Below are 12,020 nucleotides of genomic sequence, written 5' to 3'. Positions count from 1 at the left end.
CTACCAAGGATAGTAATTGCGTCCGACACGTTATAGACCATAATCAAAAGCATGTCACGGGACATTGCCTTAAACAGTTGCTTGTTCAACGCTTTCCTTTAAAACCGGACGGTAGTTTGCCGAAAGGTAATATACGGGACAAGTAAACTGGACGTGTTGCTTTCCAAATACAAGGTTAGCAAGTGGGTGACACAAAACCGCAAGTTTTGAGCTAAAATTTTCAAATCTGAAACCCACCAAACCCACAAAAAAAAAAATATTTTGCAAACACCGGTAAAGGGTTATTCCGGAAAACTTATCTAGGGTAAAAACTAGATTTAATTTTCAAAAGATCAAATGTTTTCATAAAGATCCAATTTCCTTAATGGATCTAAATTTTTATAGTCATGTGGGACTGTAAACCATATCGTTACTACCATTATTTATACCGCCGTATAGAAATCACTGATGTACAAAGTGTGAAGAATAAAAAAGTGATTCTAGTATTTCAAGACGATATTGCTTGAGGACAAGCAACGCTCAAGTGTGGGAATATTTGATAATGCTAAAAACGAACATATATTTCATAGCATTATTCCTCAAGAAAGACAAGCTTTTAGTTGCAATTGTTCTATTTACAAGTGATATTCGTTTAAATAATAAAAGGTGAAGACAAAAGACAGATTCGACGATTTGAAGACGCAAACGACCAAAAAGCTCAAAAGAACAAAAGACAATCAAAAAGGTTCCAATTATTGATAAGAAACGTCTCGAAATCACAAGAGTACAAGATTCAAAACGCAAAGTACAAGATATTAAATTATACGCGAGGACGTTCGAAAATCCGGAACCGGGACTAGAGTCAACTCTTAACGCTCGACGCAACGGACTAAAAATTACAAGTTAACTATGTATATAAATATAATATAATATATAATTAATTATATTAATTATATATATATTATATATATATATAAAAAACTGTCGGCAGCCAGAAACTCCAAGGGTGTGAATTGAAAATACCTCTCCGCGACTCGCGGAGTTTGAAGGGCTTTTTGCCGCGAGTCGCGGAGCCCCAAATTTCACTTCTGGCTATAAAGCCAACCGAATTCTGATCGAATTTTACATCCTTTTTTCTCAATCTCTCTCAATATATACGTAATATATATTTATATTTATAATTTATATTTTAATTTTAATTATAATTCTAATAATAAGGGTATGTTAGCGAATGTTGTAAGGGTGTAAGTCGAAATTCTGTCCGTGTAACGCTACGCTATTTTTAATCATTGTAAGTTATGTTCAACCTTTTTATATTAATGTCTCGTAGCTAAGTTATTATTATGCTTGTTTAAAACGAAGTAATCATGATGTTGGGCTAATTATTAAAATTGGGTAATTGGGCTTTGTACCATAATTGGGGTTTGGACAAAAGAACGACACTTGTGGAAACTAGACTATGGGCCATTAATGGGCTTTATATTTGTTTAACTAAATGAAAGTTTGTTAATGTTAATATAAAGATTTACAATTGGGCGTCCCTATAAATTACCATATACACTCGATCGGACACGATGGGCGGGGTATTTATATGTACGAATAATCGTTCATTTAACCGGACACGGGAATGGATTAATAGCCACTAGAATAATTAAAACAGGGGTGAAATTACATTCAAGGGTAATTGGTGTAATTGTTAACAAAGTAGTAAAACCTTGGTTTACACGCAGTCGATAACCTGGTGTATTCATTAAACAAAGTATTAAAACCTTGTTACAATCCGAATCCCCAATTAGTTGGAATATTTATCTTCGGGTATAATAATAATTTGACAAGGACACTTGCAATTTATATTTATGACTGATGGACTGTTATGGACAAAAACCAGACGGACATATTGAATAATCCAGGACAAAGGACAATTAACCCATGGGCATAAAACTAAAATCAACACGTCAAACATCATGATTACGGAAGTTTAAATAAGCATAATTCTTTTATTTCATATTTTATTTCCTTTATTTTATATTTAATTGCACTTCTAATTATCGCACTTTTATTTATTGTTATTTTATTTTATCGCACTTTTAATTATCGTACTTTTTAATTATCGCAATTTAATTTTATCGCATTTTTATTATTCGCAATTTCATTATCGTTATTTACTTTACGCTTTAATTTAAAGTCTTGTATTTATTTAATATTTTACATTAGGTTTTAACTGCGACTAAAGTTTTAAAATCGACAAACCGGTCATTAAACGGTAAAAACCCCCCTTTATAATAATAATATTACTTATATATATATTTGTATTTTTATAAAAGTAAACTAATATAGCGTTGAGCTTTGCTTAAAGATCTCCCTGTGGAACGAACCGGACTTACTAAAAACTACACTACTGTACGATTAGGTACACTGCCTATAAGTGTTGTAGCAAGGTTTAAGTATATCCATTCTATAAATAAATAAATATCTTGTGTAAAATTGTATCGTATTTAATAGTATTTCCTGCTAAAATTTAATAGTATTTTATACCCCTCTGCTTTGACATCAGTACATATGAATCATATTAAGATATTGATACACTTGGTTAATTATGTTAAATGATAAGTAAATATATTATTAAGTGTATTAACAATGAAATACATATGTAAAAATAAGACTACTAACTTAATGATTTCGAAACGAGACATATATGTAACGATTATCGTTGTAACGAAATTTAACTGTATATATATCATACTAAGATATATTATATATAATAATATCATGATAATATAACAATTTAACATCTCATTTGTTATAATAAACAATGGGTTAACAACATTCAACAAGATCGTTAACCTAAAGGTTTCAAAACAACGTTTACATGTAACGACTAACGATGACTTAACGACTCAGTTAAAATGTATATACATGTAGTGTTTTAATATGTATTCATACACTTTTGAAAGACTTCAAGACACTTATCAAAATACTTCTACTTAACAAAAATGCTTACAATTACATCCTCGTTCAGTTTCATCAACAATTCTACTCGTATGCACCCGTATTCGTACTCGTACAATACACAGCTTTTAGATGTATGTACTATTGGTATATACACTCCAATGGTCAGCTCTTAGCAGCCCATGTGAGTCACCTAACACATGTGGGAACCATCATTTGGCAACTAGCATGAAATATCTCATAAAATTACAAAAATATGAGTAATCATTCATGACTTATTTACATGAAAACAAAATTACATATCCTTTATATCTAATCCATACACCAACGACCAAAAATGCCTACAAACACTTTCATTCTTCAATTTTCTTCATTTAATTAATCTCTCTCAAGTTCTATTTTCAAGTTCTAAGTGTTCTTCATAAATTCCAAAAGTTCTAGTTTCATAAAATCAAGAATACTTCCAAGATTGCAAGTTTACTTCCAAGTTTTCTAAATCCATTCCAAGTAATCATCCAAGATCAAGAAACCTTTGTTACTTATAGTAGGTTATCTTTCTAATACAAGGTAATAATCATATTCAAACTTTAATTCAATTTCTATAACTATAACAATCTTATTTCAAGTGGAAATCTTACTTGAAATTGTTTTCGTGTCATGATTCTGCTTCAAGAACTTTCAAGCCATCCAATGATCCTTTGAAGCTAGATCTATTTTTCTCATTTCCAGTAGGTTTATCCAAGGAACTTGAGATAGTAATGATGTTCATAACATCATTCAATTCATACATATAAAGCTATCTTATTCGAAGGTTTAAACTTGTAATCACTAGAACATAGTTTAGTTAATTCTAAACTTTTTCGTAAATAAAAGTTAATCCTTCTAACTTGACTTTTAAAATCAACTAAACACATGTTCTATATCTATATGATATGCTAACTTAATGATTTAAAACCTAGAAACACGAAAAACACCGTAAAACTGGATTTACGCCGTCATAGTAACACCGCGGGCTGTTTTGGGTTAGTTAATTAAAAAACTATGATAAACTTTGATTTAAAAGTTGTTATTCTTGGAAAATGATTTTTATTATGAACATGAAACTATATCCAAAAATTATGGTTAAACTCAAAGTGGAAGTATGTTTTCTAAAATGGTCATCTAGACGTCGTTCTTTCGACTGAAATGACTACCTTTACAAAAACTACTTGTAACTTATTTTTCCGACTATAAACCTATACTTTTTCTATTTAGATTCATAAATTAGAGTTCAATATGAAACCATAGCAATTTGATTCACTCAAAACGGATTTAAAATGAAGAAGTTATGGGTAAAACAAGATTGGATAATTTTTCTCATTTTAGTTACGTGAAAATTGGTAACAAATCTATTTCAACCATAACTTAATCAACTTGTATTGTATATTATTTAATCTTCAGATACCATAGACACGTATACAATGTTTCGACCTATCATGTCGACACATCTATATATATTTCGGAACAACAATAGACACTCTATATGTGAATGTTGGAGTTAGCTATACATGGTTGAAGTTGATTCCAAAATATATATAGTTTGAGTTGTGATCAATACTGAGATACGTATACACTGGGTCGTGGATTGATTCAAGATAATATTTATCGATTTATTTCTGTACATCTAACTGTGGACAACTAGTTGTAGGTTACTAACGAGGACAGCTGACTTAATAAACTTAAAACATCAAAATATATTAAAAGTTTTGTAAATATATTTTGAACATACTTTGATATATATGTATATATTGTTATAGGTTCGTGAATCAACCAGTGGCCAAGTCTTACTTCCCGACGAAGTAAAAATCTGTGAAAGTGAGTTATAGTCCCTCTTTTAAAATCTAATATTTTTGGGATGAGAATACATGCACGTTTTATAAATGATTTACAAAATAGACACAAGTACGTGAAACTACATTCTATGGTTGAATTATCAAAATCGAATATGCCCCTTTTTATTAAGTCTGGTAATCTAAGAATTAGGGAACAGACACCCTAATTGACGCGAATCCTAAAGATAGATCTATTGGGCCTAACAAACCCCATCCAAAGTACCGGATGCTTTAGTACTTCGAAATTTATATCATATCCGAAGGGTGTCCCAGAATGATGGGGATATTCTTATATATGCATCTTGTTATTGTCGGTTACTAGGTGTTCACCATATGAATGATTTTTATCTCTATGTATGGAATGTGTATTGAAATATGAAATCTTGTGGTCTATTGTTACGATTTGATATATATAGGTTAAACCTATAACTCACCAACATTTTTGTTGACGTTTAAAGCATGTTTATTCTCAGGTGAATACTAAGAGCTTCTGCTGTTGCATACTAAAATAAGGACAAGATTTGGAGTCCATGTTTGTATGATATTGTGTAAAAACTGCATTCAAGAAACTAATTTCGATGTAACATATTTGTATTGTAAACCATTATCTAATGGTCATGTGTAAACAGGATATTTTAGATTATCATTATTTGATAATCTACATAAAGCTTTTTAAACCTTTATTTATGAAATAAAGGTTATGGGTTGTTTTAAAAATGAATGCAGTCTTTGAAAAACGTCTCATGTAGAGGTCAAAACCTCGCAACGAAATCAATTCATATGGAACGTTTTTAATCAATAAGAACGGGACATTTCAGCTGGATTCATAGTTATTTTTGTTTTGCATTGCAGCCTGTACTGCGGCTATGTTTACTGCAAGGAAAACACGGAAGTCTTCCTCACTCATGTTCAAGTTCTGACAAGTAGTCGGTGCCATTTCCTTCAAAAATAGCCAAAAGAATTAAGTTAATCATATAGAATATTAAGAGTAGTCAATAGTATTTCGTAGCATAATATGAACTTATTTATAAAAGCTTTTTCTTCATATTAGCATTTTATAATTTTTCATTCAGGTAGTACCTACCTGTTAAGTTCATACTTAGTAGCTAATATACAATTCAACTACTACAATTCTATATGAAAATCTTATTACAATAATATTTCGCGTTCAAACTTTTATACAATATTTTACAAACTTACAATACCATTATTTTACATATAGCATGAAATATAGCACGCAATAACTTTGATACAAGGCAGTTGTGAAGTCAATTCTAGTTAAGCGCAAGTCGTTCAGCAAAGGCAATAAAGACACGTAATTCGTAGGTCCAGAAACAAGTCATGCATTCAGGTTTTACTAGTATTATTTCCCATCCTTGGTCTTGTGGAAAATAACCATTGTGGTCGTTGGTAAGACAGCATGTTGTAACGTCGTCAAAAGGACGTGGGTTACGTAAGGCCTAACAGCCCCTTAACAATCTAAAAACCTTATCTCTCACTCCAACTACTGAATCCGTCACTTGTGGGAATGTTTTATTTAACAGTTGCAATCCGATGTTCTTTTTTCTCAATTTGGTCAGAAGCGAACATCACTAACTCGTAAGCATAACATGCTTCTTTAAGTTGCATATTGGAAGCTCTTTCTAAAGAACAAAGTCCTATGTTGGGATATGTGGAGTCAAAATAGGCTCTCAACCCGTAGCGTAAAATTGCATTTGGGTTCCCCGCACTTAATGCCTTAAAGAAAACACGGCGTAACTTAAGGTCTCCCTAATGTGATATACCCCATCTCTTAAAGGAAAGCCTTTTATAAACTAAGGCATGCCGAGAACGTCTTTCAAATGTTCGACACACTAATTTTGCCAAAAATAATTGAGCTGATGAATTCTGACCAACTCTAGACAAGATTTCATCAATCATATCCCCTGGTAGGTCTTCTAAAATATTCGATTGTCTATCATTTACGTCCATTTTGTATTTTTTATACTGTAAAAGAGATGAAAAATTAGATCTTGTAAAGAATGATAGAATACAAACATTACAAGCAATTTTTACATACAGCATAAAAGTACAAGCACACTACAATACACATATTACACAGCATGATTACAATTCTTTATTCTGACTCACTTGTTTCATCCTCCTCGGACTTAGTTCTTTTTGCTAATTTCCTAGGGATACATGGTGCTCCTCTAATACGAGCCGTCATTTTCACAAATGGTTTAGAAAAACCTGGTGGTTTAGATGTTCCCGGGTTATAGTTAAAGTTTAAGAAATACGGGTGTTTACGATATATCCCATCGATATATTTCATGTTAGAATAATGTTCATCAGTTTTGGACTCGGGTTTCTCTATTTTGATAGATTTTCCCATATTATTTTCTTTTGCTACTTTTAATTGAGCTGGGGTAATTTCTATAACATCATCGGAATCCTTGTCGGGATCCGATGTAGTGACCCGAACTTTTCCATGTTTATATATATTAAATAAAATTGATATTTATATGATTAAGTGTTTCCAACATGTTAAGCAATCAAACTTGTTAAGACTTGATTAATTGAAATAGGTTTCATATAGACAATTGACCACCCAAGTTGACCGGTGATTCACGAACGTTAAAACTTGTAAAAACTATATGATGACATATATATGATTATATATATAGTTAACATGATATTATGATAAGTAAGTATCTCATTAGGTATTTTAACAATGAGTTATATACATAAAATTGAGTTTATTGAATTAAGAAACTCGAAACGATATATATAACGATTATCGTTATAACAACGTCTTACTAATTACATATGAATCATATTAAGATATTGATACACTATGTTTAATCATGATAAATGATAAGTAAACATGTCATTAAGTGTATTAACAATGAACTACAATTGTAAAAACAAGACTACTAACTTAATGATTTCGAAATGAGACATATATGTAACGATTATCGTTGTAACAACATTTAACTGTATATATATCATACTAAGATATATTAATATATCATAATATCATGATAATGTAATAATTTAACATCTCTTTAGATATAATAAACAATGGATTAACAACATTTAACAAGATCGTTAACCTAAAGGTTTCAAAACAACATTTACATGTAACGACTAACGATGATTTAACGACTCAGTTAAAATGTATATACATGTTGTGTTTTAATATGTATTCATACACTTTTGAAAGACTTCAAGACACTTATCAAAATACTTCTACTTAACAAAAATGCTTACAATTACATCCTCGTTCAGTTTCACCAACAATTCTACTCGTATGCACCCGTATTCGTACTCGTACAATACACAACTTTTAGATGTATATACTATTAGTATATACACTCCAATGATCAGCTCTTAGCAGATCATGTGAGTCACCTAACACATGTGGGAACCATCATTTGACAACTAGCATGAAATATCTCATAAAATTATAAAAATATTAGTAATCATTCATGACTTATTTACATGTAAACAAAATTACACATCCTTTATATCTAATCCATGTACCAACGACCAAAAACACCTACAAACACTTTCATTCTTCAATTTTCTTCATCTAATTGATCTCTCTCAAGTTCTATCTTCAAGTTCTAAGTGTTCTTCATAAATTCTATAAGTTCTAGTTTCATAAAATCAAGAATACTTCCAAGTTTGCTAACTTACTTCCAATCTTGTAAAGTGATCATCCAACCTCAAGAAATCTTTCTTATTTACAGTAAGATATCTTTCTAATACAAGGTAATACTCATATTCAAACTTTGATTCAATTTCTATAACTTTAACAATCTTATTTTGAGTGAAAATCTTACTTGAACTTGTTTTTGTGTCATAATTTTGCTTCAAGAACTTTCAAGCCATCCAAGGATCCTTTGAAGCTAGATCTATTTTTCTCATTTCCAGTAGGTTTATCCACAAAACCTGAGGTAGTAATGATGTTTATAACATCATTCGATTCATATATATAAAACTACCTTATTCGAAGGTTTAAACTTGTAATTACTAGAACATAGTTTAGTTAATTCTAAACTTGTTCGCAAATAAAATTTAATCCTTCTAACTTGACTTTTAAAATCAACTAAACACATGTTCTATATCTATATGATATGCTAACTTAATGATTTAAAATCAGAAAAGAAGAAAAACACCGTAAAACCGGATATACGCCGTCGTAGTAACACCACAGGCAGTTTTGGGTTAGTTAATTAAAAACTATGATAAACTTTGATTTAAAAGTTGTTCTTCTGGGAAAATAATTTTTATTATGAACATGAAACTATATCCAAAAATCATGGCTAAACTCAAAGTGGAAGTATGTTTTTCAAAATGGTCATCAAGACGTCGTTCTTTCGACTGAAATGACTACCTATTACAAAAATAACTTGTAACTTATATTTCCAACAATAAACCTATACCTTTTCTATTTAGATTCATAAAATAGAGTTCAATATGAAACCATAGCAATTTGATTCACTCAAAACGGATTTAAAACGAAGAAGTTATGGGTAAAACAAGATTGGATATTTTTTGATTGTTGTAGCTACTGGAAATATTGTAACAATTCTATACAAATCATATCCTAGCTAAATTATATTGTATTATACATGTATTATAATATATTATGTAATCTTAGGATACCATAGACATGTATGCAAATGTTTTGACATATCATATCGACCCATCTATATATATTATTTGGAACAACCATAGACACTCTATATGCAGTAATGTTGGAGTTAGCTATACAGGGTTGAGATTGATTCCAAAAATATATATACTTTAATTTGTGATCTAGCCTGAGACGTGTATACACTGGGTCGTGGATTGATTCAAGATAATATATATATCGATTTATTTCTGTACATCTAACCATGGACAACTAGTTGTAGGTTACTAACAAGGATAGCTGACTTAATAAACTTAAAACATCAAAATGTATTAAAAGTGTTGTAAATATATTTTGAACATACTTTGATATATATGTACATATTTGTTATAGGTTCGTGAATCGACCAGTAGCCAAGTCTTACCTCCCGACGAAGTAAAAATCTGTGAAAGTGAGTTATAGTCCCACTTTTAAAAATCTAATATTTTGGGATGAGAATACATGCATTTTTATAAATGTTTTACAAAATAGACACAAGTAATTGAAACTACATTATATAGGTGAATGATCGAAGCCGAATATGCCCCTTTTGCTTGGTAACCTAAGAATTAGTAAACCGATCTACTAATTGACGCGAATCCTAAAGATAGATCTATTGGGCCTAACGAACCCCATCCAAAGTACCAGATGCTTTACTACTTCGAATTCATTTTTATCATGTCCGAAGGATTTTCCGAAATGATAGGGGATATTCTTACATGCATCTTATTAATGTCGGTTACCAGGTGTTCACCATATGAATGATTTTTTTATCTCTATGTATGGGATGTATATTGAAATATGAAATCTTGTGGTCTATTATTTCGATTGATAAATATATAGGTTAAACCTATAACTCACCAACATTTTTTGTTGACGTTTAAAGCATGTTTATTCTCAGGTGATTATTAAGAGCTTCTGTTGTTGCATACTAAAATAAGGACAAGATTTGGTGTCCATGCTTGTATGATATTATGTAAAAACTGCATTCAAGAAACTTATTTTTTGATGTAATATATTTTTATTGTAAACCATTATGTAATGGTCGTGTGTAAACGGTATATTTTAGATTTTCATTATTTGATAATCTACGTAATGCTTTTTAAACCTTTATCGATAAAATAAAGATTATGTTTGTTTTAAAAATGAATACTGTCTTTGAAAAACGTCTCATATAGAGGTCAAAACCTCGCGACGAAATCAATTAATATGGAACGTTTACAATCAATATGAACGGGACATTTTAGTTGGTATCCGAGCGTTGGTCTTAGAGAACCAGAAATTTGCATTAGTGTGTCTTATCGAGTTTGTTAGGATACATTAGTGAGTCTGTACTTCGACCGTGTTTTCTTTAAAAAGGATTGCTTAACACTTTTGTTGGAAACTATATATTATTAACATGTAAATATTATGTGATATATTAACCTCTTAATGTGTTTGATATTGTGTGATAGATGCCTACCACTAGTACAAATCCCATCGACTTACCTAATAATAATGAAGAGTCGAATATAATTTGGGAAGATTCACAAATTCCCGAAGAGGAACCGGAAGAAGAGGAACCGGAAGTAGAGGAATCGGAAGAAGAGGAACCGAAAGAGGAGGAACCGAAAGAAGAAGAGGTTTCGGAGGAAGAAATATTGATACCTATAGTAAATCGATTAAATAAAAGAAAATCATCAACCAACGGACCAAAGTTAAAAATGGTCAATGGTGTTTCCGCCGAGGAAGCAAAATATTGGGAAGATTACCAATTTTCCGATGAATCGGATCCCGATGAGAATTCCGATCATGTTATAGAAATTACCTCGACCCAATTTAATAAAGAGAAAGAAAATAATAAGGGAAAAGGTATAAAAATAGAGAAACCTGATTCCAACCCCGATGAACTTTATATGTATCGGCAACATCCGTATTTCCTAAATTGTAACAATAACTCAGGAACCTCTTAACCACCAGGTTTTTCTAAACCATTGTGGAAAACGACGGCTCGTATTAGAGGAGCACCATATATCCCTAGAAAATTAGGAAAATGAACCAAGTCCGAAGAAGAAGAAACCAGTGATTCAGATTAGAGGGTTGTAATCATGTTGTGTACTATATGTATTGTAGTGTGCTTGTACTTTTATGTTCTATGTAAAAATTGCTTGTATTGTTTGTTAATTATCCTTTACGAATCTATTCCTTGTCTATTTTACAGTATAAAAACAAAATGGACATTAAGGGTAGACAACCGAATATTTTAGAAGATCTACCAGAGGATATGATTGAGGAAATCTTGTCTAGAGTCGGTCAGAATTCTTCAGCACAATTAATTATGGCAAAATTAACTTGTCAAACATTTGAAAGACTTTCCAGAAATGCCTTAGTTTATAAAAGGCTTTCCTTTGATAGGTGGGGTATATCACATTGGGGAGACCGTAAGTTACGCCGTGTTTTCTTTAAAGCGTTAAATGCGGGGAACCCAAATGCAATTTTACGCTACGGGTTAAGAACCTATTTTGACTCAACATATCCCAACATAGGATTTCGTGAATTAGAAAGAGCTTCTAACATGCAAC

The sequence above is a fragment of the Rutidosis leptorrhynchoides genome, chromosome 5 (genome assembly GCF_046630445.1).
Source record: "Rutidosis leptorrhynchoides isolate AG116_Rl617_1_P2 chromosome 5, CSIRO_AGI_Rlap_v1, whole genome shotgun sequence".
NCBI lineage: Eukaryota > Viridiplantae > Streptophyta > Magnoliopsida > Asterales > Asteraceae > Rutidosis > Rutidosis leptorrhynchoides.
This window is presented reverse-complemented; position numbering follows the sequence as displayed.